Here is a 21,948-nt window from a genome sequence, read left to right as displayed (position 1 = left end):
TCTTCTCTTCTAGCAGACAAGGTTTTCTTTGCAATGTGTCTTGCAGAAAGGACTTCCATGCAGCTCAAATGATAAAGAATCTGCCTGCAATGCAGGAGACCAGGGTTCGTTCCCTGAGTCAGGAAGATTCTCTGGAGAAGGGAATGGCAATCTACTCTGGTATTCTTGCCTGGAGAATCCCATGGACAGAGACACCTGGCAGACCACAGTCCATGGGATTGCAAAGAGACTAAACCAAACCACATTACGAAAGGACAAGATTTATGCCTCTATTGTTCATGTTTGTAACAATGATCAGAGTTTTCTTATACTTCTTTTAGGACTTCCCTGTAGTTCAAATGGTAAAGAATCTGCCTGCAATGCAGGAGACCAGGGTTCATTCCCTGAGTCAGTAAGATCCTCTGGAGAAGGGAACGTCAATACACCCCAGTATTCTTGCCTGGAGAATCCCATGGACAGAGGAGCCTGGCAGACTACAGTCCATGGTATCGCAAAGAGTCAGACACAACTGAGTGGCTAAACCACTTTCTTATATTAAGAGATGCCTAATTTTTATCCCTGTGAATCTACACTTGACCACTTATCTTTGTGATTCAGAGTGTTACAGTGTAAGGTATGCAAATATACCTTTGCTAATAAGTTAAAGATTTGTAAGCATTATAATGTATGATTCAGTAATAATACTGAAATATAAAACATATTACATGATTATTGTTTCCTATGATTTGGATATCTTCTGAGCACACATCTCCTGTGTCTGGGAATTCTGTTAACTATTAAGCCACAAAAGTAAATGGGATTTTATTATTGCTTTCAGGAGCTTAAAGTTTGATTTGGAGGAATATAAATATTAATTCCAGGAATATATTCTTCTCAAATGAAGAGGCTGAGAAATGAAATAATGTGCCTCTATGGGTATTAAGATGCTGGGCAACCAAGGAAAGCACTGATGGTGTTAGAAGGTCTGAGTTGTAAGCCTTGCACAACCACACAAAAGAGTAGTTTCAGGGGAACAAATGAGGATGTCACTGTGCTTAACAGTATTTTATTATCTGATAACAGTGAACAGTTTTTAAGACCCTTTCTAGATATAAACTTGTGTGCTCAATGACAACTTCAACATGTATTGTTCTGACCATGAACAGAAAATCTCCCCAAAGAGTTCAAAACTATCCCCAAAGTCTAGTTCTTTCAGTCTTCACTGAAAGCACCAGGAATACATCCCTTGACCTATTTAAGCACGCTTTCTGCAAAGCTATATTCATTTCCTTTTCTTCTTCGCCACACAGTGAAAAACAATAAATTGGTATTTGCATTCTTAATTCCTTCTATGAATGACTACTTGAAAAGTAAGCATGTACTCACATAAAAAGCAATAAGTAAAAGCAAAAAGCATGTTCAATATTTTAATCAAGAATAATACATTTCTCAAAAGTAAAATCAATTTTAAGATTCAAATATGTTCACATCATAGCTAATCTTTTTCTTTATTACTTAAAGAATATCTTCCAAAAAAACTCATTGACTCAAAGATTTCAATCTAAGAATAATGTCTTACTTAAAATGTGCATGCATAGATACCAGTTTCTACAGTTCCCATGTATCATTAAACTCATCGCATCAATTTGGAGCTGTACCTCTGTTTCTTGATCCAAGAAATTGATTCACCACCAATTTGCATTTATTCCTTTATCACCAATACTCAGCACTTTGCCTAATACATATATTATATTCAAATAGTTTTAATTAAATAATGAATGTATAACCAAAACTAATAAAATATAGTCAAGTTAATTGTTTGAAAATCAGAACATACATTAAAACTCTTTGGTGTGCCACACAGCAGAAGGCTTAGCTAGTGTAATTTGTGCCCTCCATATACCTCAAGGGGGCTTCCTTGGTGGCTCAAATGGTAAAGAACCTGCCTGCAGTGCAGGAGATCCAGGTTTGATTCCTGGGTTGGGAAGATCCCTTGAGAAGGGAATGGCAACCCACTCCAGCATTCTTGCCTGGGAAATCCCATGGACAGAGGAGCCTGGCGGGCTGCAGTCCATGGGGTCACAAAGAGTCAGACACGACTGAAAGACTAACACACATATGACTTGTATTATTTGGGCTTCCCTGATAGCTCAGTTGGTAAAGAATTCACCTACCGTGCAGAAGACCCTGGTTTGATTCCTGGGTCTGGAAGATCCCCTGGAGAAGAGATAGGCTACTCACTCCAGTCTTCTTGGGCTTCCCTTGTGGCTCAGCTGGTAAAGAATCCACCTGCAATGTGGGAGACCTGGGTTCGATCCCTGGGTTGGGAAGATCCCCTAGAGAAGAGAAAGACTACCTACTCCAGTATTCTGGCCTGGCAAATTCCATGGACTATATAGTCCATGGGGTCACAAAGAGTCAGACACGACTGCGTGACTTTCACATATACCTCAAGGAAGGCTAAATCTTGGCTGCACGCTCAATCATGTCTGACTCTTTGTGATTCCATGAACAGTAGCCCACCAGGCTTCTCTGTCCATGGGATTTTTCAGGCAAGAATACTGGAGTGGGTTGCCATTTCCTCCTCCAGAGTATTTTCCCAACTCAGGGATGGAACCCACATCTCCTGGGTCTCCCCACTGAACCACCTGGGAAGCCCACCTAAATTTTACTGTTATTAAATTCTGTTATTTGAGTCTTAGGTGAGTGACTCTCAAATTGTACCAGCTCTATAACTCTAATATTATGTGTTTAGTTTTATAACAATTATCTCCTAAATGTTTAAGGGGATGTACACATGTATATGGCTTCCCAGGTGGCACTAGTAGTAAAGAATCCACCTGCCAAAGCAGAAGACATAAGAGAAAGAGGTTTGATCCCTGGGTCAGGAAGATCCTCTGGAGAAGGGCATGGCAACCCACTCCAGTATTCTTGCCTGGAGAATCCCATGAACCTGGTGGGCTACGGTCAGTAGGGTCACAAAAAGTTGGACAGTGCTGAAGCAACTTAGCACGCAAGTGTGCATACAAATGTGTATACATTTTTAAATAAAATATATTCAAAAACCACTACTATTTATCCTGAGTGATTTATGTATAAGTTCCTACAGATAATGGAGCTCTGCCTTTTCTTGGATTTTTTTCCATGATGACTTGCTTCTGGTTTGGAATCTAATCTGGAGAGAGCGCTGGTCTGAATTCATTGATCTGCTTTCTAACCTTGTCTTTTCCAGCTATAGTTTTTCAATGTTGAGCAATTTACTTAGCCCCTTTGACTATTAGTATTTAATGGGTCAGGTCATATAACCTATTTCATAGTGTTCTTATGAAGATAAAAAAGAGAAAAAAAAATGCTAGTTAAGTTTAAAAAGTGTTCAAGTAATGTCGGTAGCAAACTCCAGGAGACAGTGAAGGACAGAGAAGCCTGGTCTGCTGCAGTTCATGCTGTCCCACAGTTGGACACGACTTAGCAACTGAACAACGATGATGGTAGAAGGAGCCATTATTTATGCCACCTCTTCTTTGCCCCTTCTTAACAAATAATAAAACTGAGCCTCTTAGTGTCTTTCTGATGTTATATAGCAAGTAAGAATCTCCAGTGGAAAGGGTCTAAAAAGGAACAGCTTGCCAATTATGCAAGGCATTTCTTTAAAGGGAAATCCCTCTGTTAGCTTTTTAACTCACTGGTCCTTAGCAAGATTGGTTTGACATCTTGCAATTTCCAGATGTCAAGAAATGATATCCAAAAACTCTCAAAAAATACTAAATTAACCTTACTTTTATGAGTGCCAATAATAAATGTTTTAAAATCACATAAACTGCAATTTATGTAAGAAAGAATCTTAAGTGAAGGACATGATGATTACAAAATAGTTTTGGAAATGCAAGTGGTCATTTGTTTTCCTGGAACTGACTTTGATAGAGAGTTATTGGCATGAAAAGTGCTCTCACTCCTAACAATCTAACAGGATAAGAAGGAGCCGTATGTCACTTAAATATTATTAAATTAAGTATATCTTGGTTATCAATCAAATGAAAAGATGTGAACAGATTTGGGAATGTCCAACTTTAAAAGCTACCTATATAACTTGTAAAAATTGACTGGAAGAGGTGGTGCATGAGAAGGTAAGCTCCAAGAGATAGGTGGTAATTCAGAAGTGATGACCCTGCCTTACAGTCAGAAGCACATGTAACTTCTGGTGATACCACTGTTTATTAAGATGCTATGAGCAAATAAAACTACAAAAAAGAAAATAAGCACAAAGCAACAAGTGTAAGTAAAAGTGCTCCAAATGGTAGGCACAAATCTAAGATCAAACTGATTCTGATATAGACAATTCTGTGGAAGAGGCTCCAAGGTAAGAAGCAGTGGTTATTTCAAGTTTTATGTTGACTAATGGCTTTCCAATAGGAAAGATACTAGGGAGCCAAATGTTATAGTAGTAGTAATAACAATGACAGTGTAATAACAGTCAAGTGCTCCTAACATGCTCACATTTATTCCTCACAACAAGTATGCAAATTAGGAATATGAGACAGATAATTTAAGGAACTTGTCACATGAAAGAGCTGGAAAATGAATTTTCTTCTATCTAAACTTCAGCCCAGAACACTTGGTCACAGGAACAGGAGCCAGTTAGAAAAATTCAGTAACAGAAGATGAACCATCCTTTTGAACAGCCACACACTAATTGCAGTATATTGCTAAGTAAAAAATCAGATAAAGAAATTATCTTTTTTACTTTAAAAGTGTCGCAAGCATAGGGCTTCTTGAAAACTTCACTCAAGTAGAACTATTGGTCACACACATGAAAAGATTAGGGAGTGGATCTGAGTGTTTTACAGTCACTAGAAACTGTCAACATAGAAACGCACAGGATTACATTTAAGCACGAGGCATATTTTTATCGAAATTCAGTTCAGTTGCTAAGTTGTGTCTGACTCTTTTCGACCCCATGGACGGCAGCATTCAAGGCTTTGCTGTCCTTCACCAACTCCTGGAACTTGCTCAAACTCATGTCCATAGAGTCGGTGATGCCATCCAACCATCTCATCCTCTGTCATCCCCTTCTCCTCTTGCCTTCAATCTTGCCTAGCATCAGGGTCTTTTCAAATGAGTCAGTTCTTCACATCAGGTGGCTGAAGTATTGGAGTGTCAGCTTCAGCATCAGTCCTTCCAACGAATATTCAGGACTGATTTCCTTTAGGATTGACTGGTTGGATCTTCTTGCAGTCCAAGGGACTCTCAAGAGTCTTCTCCAACACCATAGTTCAAAAGCATCAATTCTTCGGTGCTCAGCTTTCTTTATAGTCCAACTCTCACATCCATACATGACTACTGGAAAAATCATAGCTTTGACTAGATGGACCTTTGTCAGCAAAGTAATGTCTCTTCTTTTTAATATGCTATCTAGGTTGGTCATAGTTTTTCTTCCAAGAAGCAAGCATCTTTTAATTTCATGGCTGCAATCACCATCTGCAGTGATTTTGGAGCCCCCCAAAATAAAATCGGCCACTGTTTCCCCATCTATTTGCCATTAAGTGATGGGGCCAGATGCCATGATCTTAGTTTTCTGAATGTTGAGCTTTAAGCCAACTTCTCACTCTCCTCTTTCATTTTCATTAAGAGGCTCTTTAGTTCTTCCTCGCTTTCGGCCATAAGGGTAGTGTCATCTACATATATGAGGTTATTGATATTTCTCTTGGCAATCTTGATTCCAACTTGTGCTTCATCCAGCCTGGCATTTCACATGATGTATTCTGCATGTAAGTTAAATAAGCAGAATGACAATATACAGCCTTGACATACTCCTTTCCCAGTTCGGAACCAGTTCATTTTTCATTTTTTGGTTCTAACTGTTGCTTCCTCACCTGCATACAGATTTCCCAGGAGGTAAGTAAGGTGGTCTGGAATTCTCATCTCTCTGAGAATTTTCCACAATTTGTTGTGATCCACACAGTCAAAGGCTTTGGCATAGTCAATAAAGCAGAAGTACATGTTTTTCTGGAATTCTCTTGCATTTTTGATGATCCAACAAATGTTGGCAACTTGATCTCTGGTTCCTCTGTTTTTTCTAAAGCCAACTTAAACATCTGGAAGTTATAATTCACTTACTGTTGAAGCCTGGCTTGGAGAATTGAGACATTACTTTGCTAGCATGTGAGATGAGTACAATTGTGTGGTAGTATGAACATTCTTTGGAATTGCCCTTCTTTGGGATTGGAATGAAAACTGACCTTTTCCAGTCCTGTGGCCACTGCTGAGTTTTCCACATTTGCTGGCATATTGAGTGCAGCACTTTCACAGCATCATCTTTTAGGATTTGAAATACAGAAATTGGAATTCTATCTCCTCCACTAGCTTTGTTTGTAGTGATGCTTCCTAAGGCCCACTTGACTTCACATTCCAGGATGTCTGGCCCTAGGTGAGTGATCACACCATCATGGTTATCTGTGTCGTGAAGATCTTTTTTGTATAGTTTTTCCGTGTATTCTTGCCACCTCTTCTTGATATCTTCTGCTTCTGTTAGGTCCATACAATTTCTGTCCTTAATTGTGCCCATCTTGCATGGAATGTTCTCTTGGTATCTCTAACTTTCTTGAAGAGATCTCTAGTCTTTCCCATTCTATCGTTATTTGAAAGAACATGACCTACTGAGAAAGACAAAAATATGTAAAATTAATTGTACTGCAATGTCACAAGAGTTTTATTGAAACACATGAATAAGGCACTTTGGTAGCCCAGAAGAGAAAGACATTTATTTCTCTAGGTGGAATTCATTTACCTCCGTGATGTCCTCTTTTAATCCACACCATCTAAATTGCCTCCCAGGCACTTTCTCAAAAACATAAACTACATCCTGCCTTTGGGACTTCTTACATTTTGTTGCTCTGTCCACATAGGTCTTTCCCTCAGGTCCATTCAGTTTCCTTGACCACAATATTTAAAATAGTATCCACTAAGAAAAAAAACAAATTGTACCAAGTCTGGTGTTATCTAACCCTTAATGTTTGTTCTTGATTCACCTTAAGTCACTCTGCTCTGGCAGCAGTGGCTATTGTATTTTTTTTTTTTTTTACTTTACAATATTGTATTGCTTTTGCCATACATCAACATGAATCCGCCACAAGTATACACGTGTTCCCCATCCTGAACCCCCCTCCCACCTCCCTCCCCATACCATCCCTCTGGGTCATCTCTGTGCACTAGCCCCAAGCATCCTGTATCATGCATCGAACCTGGACTAGCGATTCATTTCATATATGATATTATACATGTTTCAATGCCATTCTCCCAAATCATCCCACCCTCTCCCTCTCCCACAGAGTCCAAAAGACTGTTTTATACATCTGTGTCTCTTTTGCTGTCTCACATACAGGGTTATCGTTACCATCATCCTAAATTCCATATATATGTGTTAGTATACCATATTGGTGTTTTTCTTTCTGACTTACTTCACTCTGTATAATTGGCTCCAGTTTCATCCACCTCATTAGAACTGATTCAAATATATTCTTTTTAATGGCTGAGTAATACTCCATTGTGTATATGTACCACAGCTTTCTTATCCATTCATCTGCTGATGGACATCTAGGTTGCTTCCATGTCCTGGCTATTATAAACAGTGCTGCGATGAACATTTGGGGTACACGTGTCTCTTTAAGTTCTGGTTTCCTTGGTGTGTATGCCCACCAGTGGGATTGCTGGGTCATAAGGCAGTTCTGTTAACAGTTTTTTAAGGAATCTCCACACTGTTCTCCATAGTGGCTGTACTAGTTTGCATTCCCACCAACAGTGTAAGAGGGTTCCCTTTTCTCCACACCCTCTCCTGCATTTATTGCTTGTAGACTTTTGGATCACAGCCATTCTGCCTGGCATGAAATGGTACCTCATTGTGGTTTTGATTTGCATTTCTCTGATAATGAGTGATGTTGAGCATCTTTTCATGTGTTTGTCAGCCATCTGTATGTCTTCTTTGCAGGAATGCCTGTTTAGTTCTTTGGCCCATTTTTTTATTGGGTCATTTGTTTTTCTGGAATTGAGATGCAGGAGTTGCTTGTATATTTTTGAGATTAGTCCTTTGTCAATTGCTTCATTTCCTATTATTTTCTCTGATTCTGAAGGCTGTCTTTTCACCTTGTTTACAGTTTCCTTTGTTGTGCAGGAGCTTTTAAGTTTAATTAGGTCCCATTTGTTTATTTTTGCTTTTATTTCCAATATTCTGGGAGGTGGGTCATAGAGGATCCTGCTGTGATTTATGTTGGAGAGCATTTTGCCTATGTTCGCCTCTAGGAGTTTTATAGTTTCTGGTCTTACATTTAGATCTTTAATCCATTTTGAGTTTACTTTTGTGTATGGTGTTAAAAAGTGTTCTAGTTTCATTCTTTTACAAGTGGTTGACCAGTTTTCCCAGCACTACTTTTTAAAGAGATTGTCTTTAATCCATTGTATATTCTTGCCTCCTTTGCCAAAGATAAGGTGTCCACAGGTGCGTGGATTTATCCGTGGGCTTTCTATTTTGTTCTATTAAGCTATATTTCTGTCTTTGGGCCAGTACCATACTGTCTTGATGACTGTGGCTTTGTAGTAGAGCCTGAAGTCAAGCAGGTTGATTCCTCCAGTTCCATTCTTCTTTCTCAAGATTGCTTTGGCTATTTGAGGTATTTTTGTATTTCCATACAAATTATGAAATTAGCCTCCAATTAAAATAAATAATTTTTTAAAAGTTTCTTTAGTCAGAAGAAAATTATGTCAAATGTAAACATGAGTCTACACAAATGAACAAAGAGCATCAAAATTTGTTACTACATGTGTAAATAGATTAGATTTTTTATTATATAAATGTATTTTTAAATAATTGTGATTTTAAATAAAAACAATAACAATGGAGTTTTGTAAAATATATACAAGTAATAGTGCAAATTAGAAAGGGAGAAATGAAAGTATATTATTGTAAGGGTCTTCTGTTATATTCAAAATGATATACTATCACCTGAAGGCGTACTGCCATTAGTTAGAAATGGGTAGGATAATCGCTAAACTAACCTCCAAAATGAAATTGCTTTAACTCACTTGGACACAAAAAAAGATAGAATAAACATTCTTTGAATATTCAATCAGGAAGAAGGAGCAGAGAACAAATTCAAAATGATAGATTTAAGCCCAACCAAACAAAAAAGCCCAACCATAGCCATAGTCACATTAATTATAAATAAGTAGACCAAACACCCAATTAAAATTCAGAGTTTATCAGATTGGATTACAAAAAGGAACACCCAATTAAATGCTGCTTACATGAAATGCACTTCAAATGTAAACAAAAATTGGCTAAAAGTAAAGAAATGGAAATATATTCTATATCAACCCTAATCAAAAGAAAAATTGAATGGTTATATTAATACCCAGAAAATATAGTATCAAAGCCAAAAACAGCAATAGAATACACATCATTTCAAGTGTACACTGAACATTTATGACAGTTACCTTATTCTAGGCCATAAAATGAGTCCGATACAATTAAAAGAATTCAGGCTGTACAATGTGTGTTCTCTGATCACAATGAAACTAAATTAATACCAATAACAAAACAATATCTGAAAAAAAAACAAAATATATGAAAACTAAACAATACACTCTTAATTCATGAGAAGCAGAAATCAAAGTGGAAAAAAGAGATGATTTTTAACCAAAAAAAATAAAATACAACATATCAAAATCTTTGAAATGCTATTAAAGTCGTACTTGGAGAGATATACATCACACTATACACAGCACTAAATGTGTACCTTAGAAATACAAAGTTTCTAAATGTAAGACTGGGTACTATAGAACTCCCAGGGGAAAACATAGTCAGAACACCCTCACATAAATCACAACAATAGTTTTTCAGATTTGTCTCCTAAAGTAAAAGAAGTAAAAGCAAAGATAAACAAATATGCTTTTGCACAGCAAAAGAGATCATCAATGAAATTAAAAGACAACTCCCTGAATGGGAGAAAATATTTGAAATGATATGATAAAAAAGTAATTAATATCTAATATATATAAACAACTCATACAATTCAACATCAAAAAAAAACTTAATTTTAATATACACAATGGAGTATTACTCAGCCATTAAAAAGAATATATTTGAATCAGTTCTAATGAGGTGGATAAAACTGAAGCCGTTTATATAGAGTGAAGTAAGCCAGAAAGAAAAACACCAATGCAGTATACTAACGCATATATATGGAATTTAGAAAGATGGTAACGATAACCCTGTATGTGAGACAGCAAAAGAGACACAGATGCATAGAACAGTCTTTTGGACTCTGGGAGAGGGAGAGGGTGGGATGATTTGGGAGAATGGCATTGAAACATGTATAATATCATATATGAAACGAATTGCCAGTCCAGGTTCAATGCATGATACAGGATGCCTGAGGCTGGTGCACAGAGATGACCCAACGGGATGGTACAGGGAGGGAGGTGGGAGGCGGGTTCAGGACGGGGAACACGTGTATACCTGTGGCAGATTAATGTTGATGTATGGCAAAACCAATACAATATTGTAAAGTAATTAACCTCCAATTAAAATAGATAAATTTATATTAAAAAATAAAAATGGACAGAAGAACTGAGTAGACGATTTTCCAAAGAGGAAATGCAAATGGTCAATGCAAATAGTCAACAAGAACGTGAAAAGATGCTTCATACGGCCATCACAGGGGAAATGCAAATCATAAACCGCAGTGATGAAATATCACTTTACACCTCCGAAAATGACTATCACCAAAAAGAACACAAATTACAATTGTTGGCAAAGATGTGGAGAAAAGGAATCCATGTACCCTGTTGGAGGGAATGCGAATGTGTGAGGTCACAGTGGGAAACAGTATGGAGGTGTCTGAAACACTAAAAAAACAGAACTACTATATGATCCAGCAATTCCACCCCCAGGTGTATGTCTGGGGTAAAAAAAAAAAGGATAATTCAAGAAGGTACATGCACCCCAACACTTACAGCAGCATTATGCACAATAGATAAGATATGGAAGCAATCCAAGGATCTATCAACAGAAAATGAATAAAGAAGATGATGGACACTCAAGTGTCCTTCAGCAGATAAATGCTTAAAGAAAATGTGGGTGTGTTTGTGTGAGCTGTGCTGTGCTAAGTCACTTTAGTCATGTCCAACTTTTTGCAACCACATGGACAGTAGCCCACCTTTGTCAATGGGATTCTCCAGAATACTGGAGTACACTACCATGTCCTCCTCCAGGGGATCTTCCTGACCCAGGGATCAAGCCAAGGTCTTTTGCAGCTCCTGCATTGCAGGCAGAATCTTTACTGCTAGAGCGACCTAGAAAGATATACACGTGTGTATGTGTGTGAGATATATATATATATATATATATATATATATATATATGTATATAGCTGTTGCCCAAGAACACTGGAGTGTCGAGTGGGTAGCCTATGCCTTCTCTGGGGGACCTTCCCAACCTAGGAATCAAACAGTGGTCTCCTGCATTGCAGATACTTTACCAGCTGAGCTACCAAGGAAGCCCTATATCTTTATATCTACAAACACACACACACACACACACACACACACATATATATATATATAGTTGTTGTTCACTCACTGTCATGTCTGACTCTTTGTAACCCCATGGACTGCAGCACACCAGGCCTCCCTGCCCTTCACTATATCACTATCTATATCTATATGTACCTTGGCATACTACTCAGCTATAAAAAAGAATGAAAATGTCTAATCTGAAGCAACATGAGTGCATTTGGAGGATATTATGTTTAGTGAGAAAAGTCAGAGAAAGAAAAATGGTGTATGATATCACTTCTATATGGAATGTAAAAAGTACAGCAAACTATTGACTACCACAAAGAAACAGACTCGCTGATATAGAGAACTAACTACTGGTTGCCAGTGGGGAGGAGCAAGATAGGAGTAGGGGATTAAAAGGTACAATCTACTGTACAGAAAACAAATAAGCTACAAGGATGTACTGTACAACACATAAAATATAGTCATTATTTTATAATAACTATAAAGTATAAAAATTAAAAATTCAGAGTCACTATATTGTACACCTATGGGAAATGCACTGTACATCATTGATACCTTAATTAAATAAAGATGTATACACAAATGTAATATTCAGTTCAGTTCAGTCGCTCAGTCATGTCCGACTCTTTGTGACCCTACAGACTGCAGCACGCCAGGCCTCCCTGTCCATCACCAACTCCTAGAGTTCACTCAGGCTCACGTCCATTGAGTCCGTGATGCCATCCAGCCATCTCATCCTCGGTCGTCCCCTTTTCCTCCTGCCCCCAATCCCTCCCAGCATCAGAGTCTTTTCCAATGAGTCAACTCTTCGCAAAAGGTGGCCAAAGTACTGGAGTTTCAGCTTTAGCATCAGTCCTTCCAATGAACACCCAGGACTGATCTCTTTCAGAATGAACTGGTTGGATCTCCTTGCAGTCCAAGGGACTCTCAAGAGTCTTCTCCAACACCACAATTCAAAACCATCAATTCTTTGGCACTCAGCTTTCTTCACAGTCCAACTCTCACATCCATACGTGACCGCTGGAAAAGCCATAGTCTTGACTAGATGGACCTTAGTCGGCAAAGTAATGTCTCTGCTTTTAAATATGCTATCTAGGTTGGTCATAACTTTTCTTCCAAGGAGTAAGCATCTTTTAATTTCATGGCTGCAGTCTCCATCTGCAGTGATTTTGGAGCCCCCAAAAATAAAGTCTGACACTGTTTCCACTGTTTCCCCATCTATTTCCCATGAAGTGATGGGACCAGGTGCCATCTGGTTTTCTGAATGTTGAGCTTTAAGCCAACTTTTTCACTCTCCTCTTTCACTTTCATCTAGAGGGTTTTTAGTTCCTCTTCACTTTCTGCCATAAGGGTGGTGTCATCTGCATATCTGAGGTTATTGATATTTCTCCTGGCAATCTTGACTCCAGCTTATGCTTCTTCCAGCCCAGCATTTCTCATGATGTAATGTACTATTTCTCATGTGCTATTGCCTGGAAAATCTCATGGACAGAGGAGCCTGGTAGGCTACAGTCCATGGGGTCGCAAAGAGTCGGACACGACTGAGCAACTTTCACTTTCAATGTATATTACTCACTATTAAAAAAGAATGAAAGTTTATCATTTGCAACAACATACATGGACTTAGAGGGTATTATGCTTGGTGAAATAAGTCAGAGAAAGAAGAAAAACACTGTATAATATCATTTATATATGAAAACTAAGAAATAAAAGGAACTGCTGACTATAACAAAAAGGAAACAGACCAACCAACATAGAGAACAAACTAGTGGTTACCAGTGAGGAGAGGGAAAGGAGGAGGAGGGGAAATATGGAAGCAAATTAAGAGATACAAACTTCTATGTACTAAATAAATAAGCTATAAGGACATATGTTATAGCACAGGTAATATAGCCAATATTTTATTATAAGTGGACTATAACTTCTAAGATTTGTGAATCATTAATTGTATAACTGAAACTTTCATAGAATTATAAATCAACTATACTTGGAAAGAAGAAAAATTTAAAAATAAATATGTCTATACGTCATAAGTGAAAAACATTCCTACCTGTACATTCTTTCTAGGTCCATAAAGAGAGGTATACAGGATGTTGACGGTAGCAGGATATTTGGTAAATTAATTGCATGTCATGTGAGTGTTGTTTATTTACATCAAAAAGGATAATGAGTACAATGGAAATTGAACCACAGTGAAAAATAATGAAGTCAATTCACACAGAGCAGCAGCTTTTTTAAATTTTATATTGGAGCATAGTTGATTGGCAATGTTCTGTTAGTTTCATGTGTACAGCAAAGTGATTCAGTTATACATATACATGAATCTATTCTTTTTCAAATTCCTTCTTATTTAGATTATTACAGAACTGAGAAGGAAATGTTACTGTCATATTAACCCTCTGAAAAACACACGGTATTTTCTCAGTAATATGTTCTTCAAATTTGTCTCGCAATTTTATAAATAAGATGATAAACATCACCATAAGGTAACATCTATCCATTTAGAAGCATAATTTTGGATGTCCCTATCTATTAAGCATGTGTAGGATTCCCAGGAGAAGTTCTGAGTGAGTTTATAGGATCAAATGGAATATGTCAAATGTGAATATGCAAATACATATAAACAGGTAAGGATGTACGTAAGACCCATATGCAGGAGACAGACTAACTGCCAACAGAGCACATGCCAATGTGGGGCTAGATTCCCAGAGGTCTTTTCTTCAACAGAGAAAGCAAATAATTTCTTCTACCGTCTCCCGACTTTCCTGTCTCAAAATGACCTCAACACCCAAAGAGAGCAGCTATGGAGGAGTTCCCAGAGGGCAGAATCTCTGAGGGCCCAAGAGGTATACCTACCCCAGGTATTTGGGAAATATACAAGGCTCCAATATCAATGGAGTCAAACCCCATGCTTACATCTTCAGTGAGTCTGCGTGAAGAAAGATATACCAGCATTAACCAGAAGATAGTAAAGACCTATCTCTTCATTGGAGGTCTGTGCTCCTTTCCATTCCTGGGGTGGTACTGCTGAAGTAACCTGAAAACAGGTAGTAGACACTGCTTCCTGTGTCAAGAGAGTAGATGCAGGTGAAAGTTCTGCTCTGGGACCTTGTTCTCTCTTTCGCCCTTCTCTTCTATGATTTTTTTTTCCCTTGGTGATGATAGAGATGCAGAGGAGGTAAAGTTTGTCCATGGGACATTTACAGCTGGTGGGGAGGTTGTGTACATCATCTGGACCCCACTTGTGAAAATTGGGAGTATGGACACTGGGCACAAAGTATTCATGCAAAAGTACTGGAATCATGGGGTAGGAGTTAAATTTATTCTATATAACTTCAGAAGGTGAGAACAGAGATCACAATTGGGAGTTGGGGGGGGTATCAGAAAGTAGCCCTTCAGATGTCAGTTCAATCTATATAATATCTAACATGTATACTATCATGTGAATTGAATCGCCAGTCTGTGTCTGACGCGGGATGCAGCATGCTTGGGGCTGGTGCATGGGGATGACCCAGAAAGATGTTATGGGGAGGGAGGTGGGAGGGGGGTTCATGTTTGGGAATGCATGTAAGAATTAAAGATTTTAAAATTTAAAAAATAAAAAACTAAAATTAAAAAATAAATAAATAAAAATAAATAAATAAATAAAACTACAGCTGCCAAAACAAGAAAATGATGTCCAAAGATCAAAGAGGTATCTGCCACTGGATATTGTTGATAATGTCTGTAACTACATTTCAGAGACATATCTTACAGGTTTGTCTGAGTCCTGTGGAGTTACATGAATGCTAACAACCTTAACACTTCATGAAACTGGGCTCCCATAGTGTTATCTGTGGCCTCTCCTGTTGCTTGGGAAAAAGTTTGGGTGGCTTCATATCCACTTTAGACTTGGACATTCTACTTTCCCTGCTTCTTCCTACCCCTGGCTGGGACCAGTAACCATTAGCTCCAGGTTCTCAGCCCTAGTGCTCTTACTGGCAATTTCTAACGGCAAAGTCTGAAAGAGAACAAGAGTAGAAATTAATGCTTCTTTATATTTAAGGCTTAGTGGGTTTTTCAATGTTTCTTGAATGACATATGCATTGAAGAATGCATAGGAACAAATATTCCAGAGAAAATAAAGGTCAGAGAGTGGGAAAAAGAGACAAATTAATCTTGCTTCTTTCTTAGAAATTTCATCCTACTTCTAGAAATAATCATTCCAAATCTCTTGAGGAAAAAAAATAAACCATGCATCTTTCCTCAGGTTCCCCATGGACACTCATGTCTGAATCACCAGTTGTTCCAGTTAGCTGTACCCCCTTAAGGCTATTTCAACAATTTTTCTGTTTCCATGCATGGATTTCTTAATTCTTTAAGGGAGCACTTTGAAATCTCTACCTAAAAAATACTTCCTGAAGATAGTGAGATTTGGGGCTGTGACTTGTAAAACTTAAATATAAAACTGTTTCAGAGGAAGAAAGGAGAAAGGATCAGATGAAAAAATCTGAAGAATGGAGATGGTATTTAGAGGGGACATTTGGAACTGAACAGCCTGGAGTTCTATATTGTGTGGTACAAGCAGAGTTAACAGGAGCGCAGTCATTGTGACAATCATATGCTTGTTAGATTTTTCTTTTTGCCTCAAACTTATAAGTGAATGAGTGTATTCTAAGAGAAAGAGGCAGAGAGAGGCAGAGTTGATTGAATGTAGTGCCCAGAACATGTAGAAGGTCCTTACAACTCAACATGTACAGATATGAGAGTTGGACCATAAAGAAGGCTAAGTGCCAAAGAATTGATGCTTTTGAACTGTGTTGCTAGAGAAGACTCTTGAGAGTCCCTTAAACAATAAGGTGATCAAAACAGTCAATACTAAAGGAAATCAACCCTGAATATTCATTGAGAGAACTGATGCTGAAATTGAAGCTCCAATACTCTGCCACCTGATGCAAAGAGCCAATTCATTGGAAAAGACTCTGATCCTGGGAAGGATTGAGGGCAGGAGGAGGAGGGGGCAACAAAGGATGACATGGTTTGATGGCATGATTGACTCAATGAACATGAGTTTGAGCAAACTCTGAGAGATAGTGAAGGACACAGAAGCCTAGCATGTTACAGTCCATGGTGTCACAAAGAGTCGGACACGACTGAGCTATTAAACAACAACACTGGAAGTTATATTTATAAGGACGTTCCTCTTAAGGACATCCTATACTTCCAGTATCTCTCTGATCCTGTGAGCAACTCCATCAGGCAAAGCCTTGAAGTACCAGACAAGATGAACTGAGTAGAAGTGAAGAGTGTGTGGTTATGACATTTTTTTTTTCAAAAAAGAGAATATGGCTATAGAAATTGTTTTAGAATCTTTATTAAATCCTTAGGCATTTGCCACTTAGAGGGCAAACTCAGGAAACCAATAACAAGAGTCACAGTATGATACTAATTAAGAACGAAATGGGAGTCCATGAGCAGTAGGAAGCAGGAGTCAGAGTTGCAACGGAAAGGAAAAAGAAGATGCCAGACAGCTGCGAAAGTGCCCTTACGATTAGGGAGAGAGACTGAAAATATGAAAATAATATAGCCAATAAGATACGCATTTCTACCTCACTGTAGTGACACAGGACCCAGCTGTGCATATATTCGACAGCTTTGGATCTGACTTGTTTCATCTATATCTAAACCCTAGCAATTAGGCTGCAGAAAAGACACATAATACTGCTGAAACCTTTGTCCATTTGAAAAGATAAATTACTAAGATAGTCAACTTGACCCACTTTCTTCAGAGTATGGTTACTATTATATGACATGATATGTATACACTTCATCCCCAAATTGTTAGTGTCACTCCTAATGTATTCTGTTAATAGCGAGAGAAAACTAATTGGAAGATCTTTTAATTTTTTCTATGTATCTGGTGGGAAGGTCATGCCTGGCAAACTCCAACTGGACAGGACCATTTTTAAGGGGAAGCAGAGAACCAGGAAGAGCGAAGAGAGGAGTCCTGGGAAGGGACACCCCTCCGCCCTCCTCTGGAAACCAGCCCTGCTCACTAACAGGGACTCTGGGAAGAGCCAGCTGAGGAGGATTGGAACTGCATTTGGAGACTAGAATTCATAACTGGAAACAAAAACACTATTTGAACCACTACAGAAACAAAGGTAGGTTTCTAATAGTATGAAAACACTTTTCACTTCTAGCTTCACAGTTTGATTAAAGCACCCTTTCCCTTGCCACCCTGCCCCCACTCCAAATGTCCTTCCCCTGTATCAGTTCTGTTTTCAGAATTATTAATTGTATCATGAGTGAAATTTGCTTATATTTCCAAAATGTTGATGAGGTCTGTACATTATCATAGAATTCCTTATTAAGGCCAGACGGAATCTAGAAAGTATTTGAATCTAAAGCATTAGATTAGGATTAGACAGGAATAGGACTAGCCTAATACTGTGAAGATGGTTATGATTTTGAAAATCAGTCCCCTCCTTTGTAATGTGATGATAATAAAACATATCTCACAGGAGGGTGAAAAATTAAATGAGATGAATCCCTAAATATTTGAGCACATTTCCCAAAAAGTGGTAAGAGCTAAACAACATGTAATGTTATATTATGTTAGTGAGCCTAGTGAGAAAAAAGAGGGAATTTCATAAACTCCTGATAAAAACTTTCTAAACCCACATGATAACACTCTATATGAGACTGTGTAGACAGATTTAAATGCAATGCTCTGAAGGTCTCCAGAAAATCCTGACTCGTACACATTGTTCCAAGTTACAGACTTCTTTTGACTCTCTGGTCCAATTCCTGGGTTAGGAAAATCTGCTGGAGAAGGGATAGGCTATCCATTCCAGTATTCTTGGGCTTCCCTTGTGGCTCAGCTGGTAAAGAATCCACCTGCAATGTGGAAGACCTGGGTTCAATCCCTGGGCTGGAAAGATACCTTGAAGAACGAAAAGGCCACCCACTCCAGTATTCTGGCCTGGAGAATTCCGTGGACTATACATACATTCCATGGGTTCGCAAAGAGTTGGACGTGACAGAGCGACTTTCACTTTCACAATTCAAGGAGAGGAGAATCTTAAAATCATTTATCTATAATGTAAATGAGGGTACATCACTTTATTCACAATTCTCTTTCCCCAACCTAGTTCCCATGCCCATTAGTCAGCCCTTTCCTACTCTCTCCTGATAGTTTGCATAAGACCCTGTCATTACTTATAGCACTTATTTTCTGTTGTCCCCAGAATGGCTTTAGTTTTCCCTACTTCAGTTTTCCCTGCTTAGGGATGGTTTCTAATTCAATTCTGTGACCTTAGTATCACACTAGTTACCCTAGTATTTCCATGCCAAAGAGAAACTTTAAATGATGAGACAACAATGGCAACTTTGAACTAGCCTGGAGGAAAGAGGGAATGTATATCTGGATTATTGTATCAAAAAGGGGAAATCAGAGATGGAAAGAATCTAAAGGTGAATCTCACCACCTTCACACTAATGCAATCAGAAGAATCAAGTTTCATCCTTTTTACTATTAAGTATCAGTCTAGCAGAACTGGGTGGAATTGCTCATTCTCCTTTTAAAGCTGTTTCTTCCAGGAATTAGGAATCCAACTAATATGAAGACCTAAGAAATAGAATGAACAAAAGGCAATTTTTAGGAACAATCTGTAGGTACCAAATTAAAATACTTTTTAGAAAAATGTAAATTCACTAATATTTTCAGTGTATAATTTTTTTAAATAAATACATCAGATTATGGTGGTTGAAGGTCTACAATCATTTATCTGAGTCCCTAGTTTGTACTCTGCTACTTATTTCCATGTGTTGTTCCAGCTAAATTGTAGATATCACAGTCTATATGAAAAGTGAAAAAGTGAATGTTAGTTGCTAGGTTGTGTCTGATTCTTGGAGATCCCTGGACTGTAGCCCACAAGGCTCCTTGTCCATGGAATTCTCCAAGCAAGAATCCTGGAGTGGGTAGACATTCCCTTCACCAGGGGATCTTCCAGACCAAGGGATCAAACCTGGGTCTCCCTCATTGCAGCAGATTCTTTACTGTGTGAGCTACTAGGGAAATCCATAGTATATGTAATCATTTTGAAATAATGAAGAAATATGAATACGAATTTAGATACTTGTTATTAAGTAGTTTTCTAGGTAATTTCCCCCTTCTCTATAGTTTCTGTAAAAATTTAGCAATTCCATTAAAAATAGCAAAAGGGTTTCCCTGGTGGCTTATGGTAAAGAGCCTACCTGCCAATGCAGGAGACAAGGGCTTGATCCTTGATTCAGGAAGATCCTACATACCATGGAACAACTGAGCCTGTGTGCCACAACTACTCCACTTGTGCTCTAGAGCCCGGGGACCACAGCTACTGAGACCACATGCCACGACTACCAAAGCTGACCCTAGAGCCTGTGCTGCATGATAAGAGAAGCCACCACAATGAGAAACCTATGCCCCGCAAGTAGAGTAGTCCCTGCTTGCTGCAACCAGAGAAAAGCTCATGCAGCAACAAGAACCAGCACAGCCAAAAATAATTTAAAAATATAAAGAAAATGGTTTTAAAAAGAGTGAAGTAAGTCAGAAAGTGAAAAACAAATATCATATATTAATTCTTACACACACGTGAAATATGGGGAAACGGTACAGATTAACCATTTCCAGTACAGGAATAGAGATAAGATGTAGAGAACAGACTTTGAAATAAGAGCGGTGTGGGGGAGAGGAATTGGTAGTTTGGGACTGACATAGATACACTAACATGTGTGAAATAGATAGCTAGTGGGAACCTGCAGTATCACACAGGGAGCTCAGCACAGTGCTCTGTAATGATTTGGAAGAGTGGTATGGAGGGGTAGAGTCGAAGGAAGGCTCAAAAGGGAGGGCATATACGTTTACATAGGGATGATTAATTCTGTTGTACAGTAGAAACTTACACAACATTGTGAAACAACTATACCCCAATAAAAATTTAAAAATAAGCTTTGAACAAATCAAACATTTACAAAGAAATCATATCATATCATCTGTATTGTTTGAAGTAATGTGACTACTCCCGGGAGGGCACAAAAGATGCACACGTAAATTCACTAGGCTTGGATAAATTGCCAGGATCCACAAGTCCCTTAAGTAAAGCAATTTCTTCTGTCACAATATATCTTGAATGAGCAACTAATTTTATCCTAAAATTATAGCTCAACTAAAGGAAGCTGCAGAACTATATGACAAAATATGACAACACACCAAAATGGCAGCATCTCCACTGAGTTTTCAGACTTCCTTCTGAACTGTTTTGTCAGGTCCCCCAGCTGGCAGCTCTGGCTATCCCTACCTCTTAGCTTCCTCTTGCTCCTGGCCCTGGGTGCCAACATCACCCTCCTGATCCCTATCTGGCTGGAGGCCTCTCTGCATGAGCCCATGTACTACCTGCTCAGCCTGCTCTCTTCGCTGGACACAGTGGTCTGTCTCACTGTCATCCCCAAGGTCCTGGCCATCTTTTGGTTTGACCTCAGGCCCATCAGCTTCTTTGCCTGCTTCTTTCAGATGTTCATCATGAATAGTTTCTTTGCCATGGAGTCCTGCACGTTCATGGTCATGGCCTATGACCGCTATGTGGCCATCTGCCATCCATTGAGGTACCCATCCATCATCACTGACCAATTTATAGCCAAGGCAGCCATTTTCATTTTGGCCAGAAGTGTCTTTTTGACACTGCCCATCCCCATTGTCTCAGGACGTCTGCATTATTGTGGGAGAAACATCATTGAGAACTGCATCTGTGCCAATATGTCTGTCTCCAGGCTCTCCTGTGGTGATATTACCATCAATCGTCTCTACCAGTTTGCTTGTGGATGGACTCTGCTAGGGTCTGACCTCCTCCTCATCTTCCTCTCCTACCCCTTCATACTGAGGGCTGTGCTGAGACTCAAGGCACAGGGAGCTGTGGCGAAGGCCCTAAGCACATGTGGCTCCCACTTCATCCTGATCCTCTTCTTCAGCACCATCCTCCTGGTTTTTGTCTTCACGCTGTGGTAGAAAAGAAAATGTCCTCTGACGTGCCCATCTTGCTCAATGTCCTCCACCATGTCATCCCTCCAGCCCTCAACCCTATTGTCTATGGAGTGAGAACCCAGGAGATCAAGCAAGGAACCCAGAGGTTACTGAAGAAAGGATGGTAACTAGGACAACTGGATCTCTTCTTTCCTAAAATTGGATGGTATTTGCATGGATTATTCAATCAATTATTGAATCAATGAGTGGACTGACATTCATATCGATGAATTTTAATCTCAAACTGTGTAAACTGTTTTTGTGTTCCCTTTAATAAAGCTTCAATCTCATTTAGAATTCCTCTTTCTCTCACACTTCAATAGGAATCTCCTTTAAAAAATTAAAAATAAAAAAAGGAA

At 38.7% G+C, this 21,948-nt stretch overlaps 1 pseudogene; it reads left to right on the top strand.

The window, feature by feature from the left end:
* The first annotated feature begins 20,770 nt into the window (after positions 1–20,770).
* Positions 20,771–21,717, top strand: LOC138420512 (olfactory receptor 56A3-like; annotated as a pseudogene).
* The last annotated feature ends 231 nt before the right edge of the window (positions 21,718–21,948 follow it).

Source organism: Ovis canadensis, chromosome 15 (genome assembly GCF_042477335.2).
Source record: "Ovis canadensis isolate MfBH-ARS-UI-01 breed Bighorn chromosome 15, ARS-UI_OviCan_v2, whole genome shotgun sequence".
In the NCBI taxonomy this organism is placed as follows: Eukaryota; Metazoa; Chordata; class Mammalia; order Artiodactyla; family Bovidae; genus Ovis; species Ovis canadensis.
Note: the sequence above shows the minus strand (reverse complement) of the source record. Positions and strands in the feature narration are given on the sequence as shown.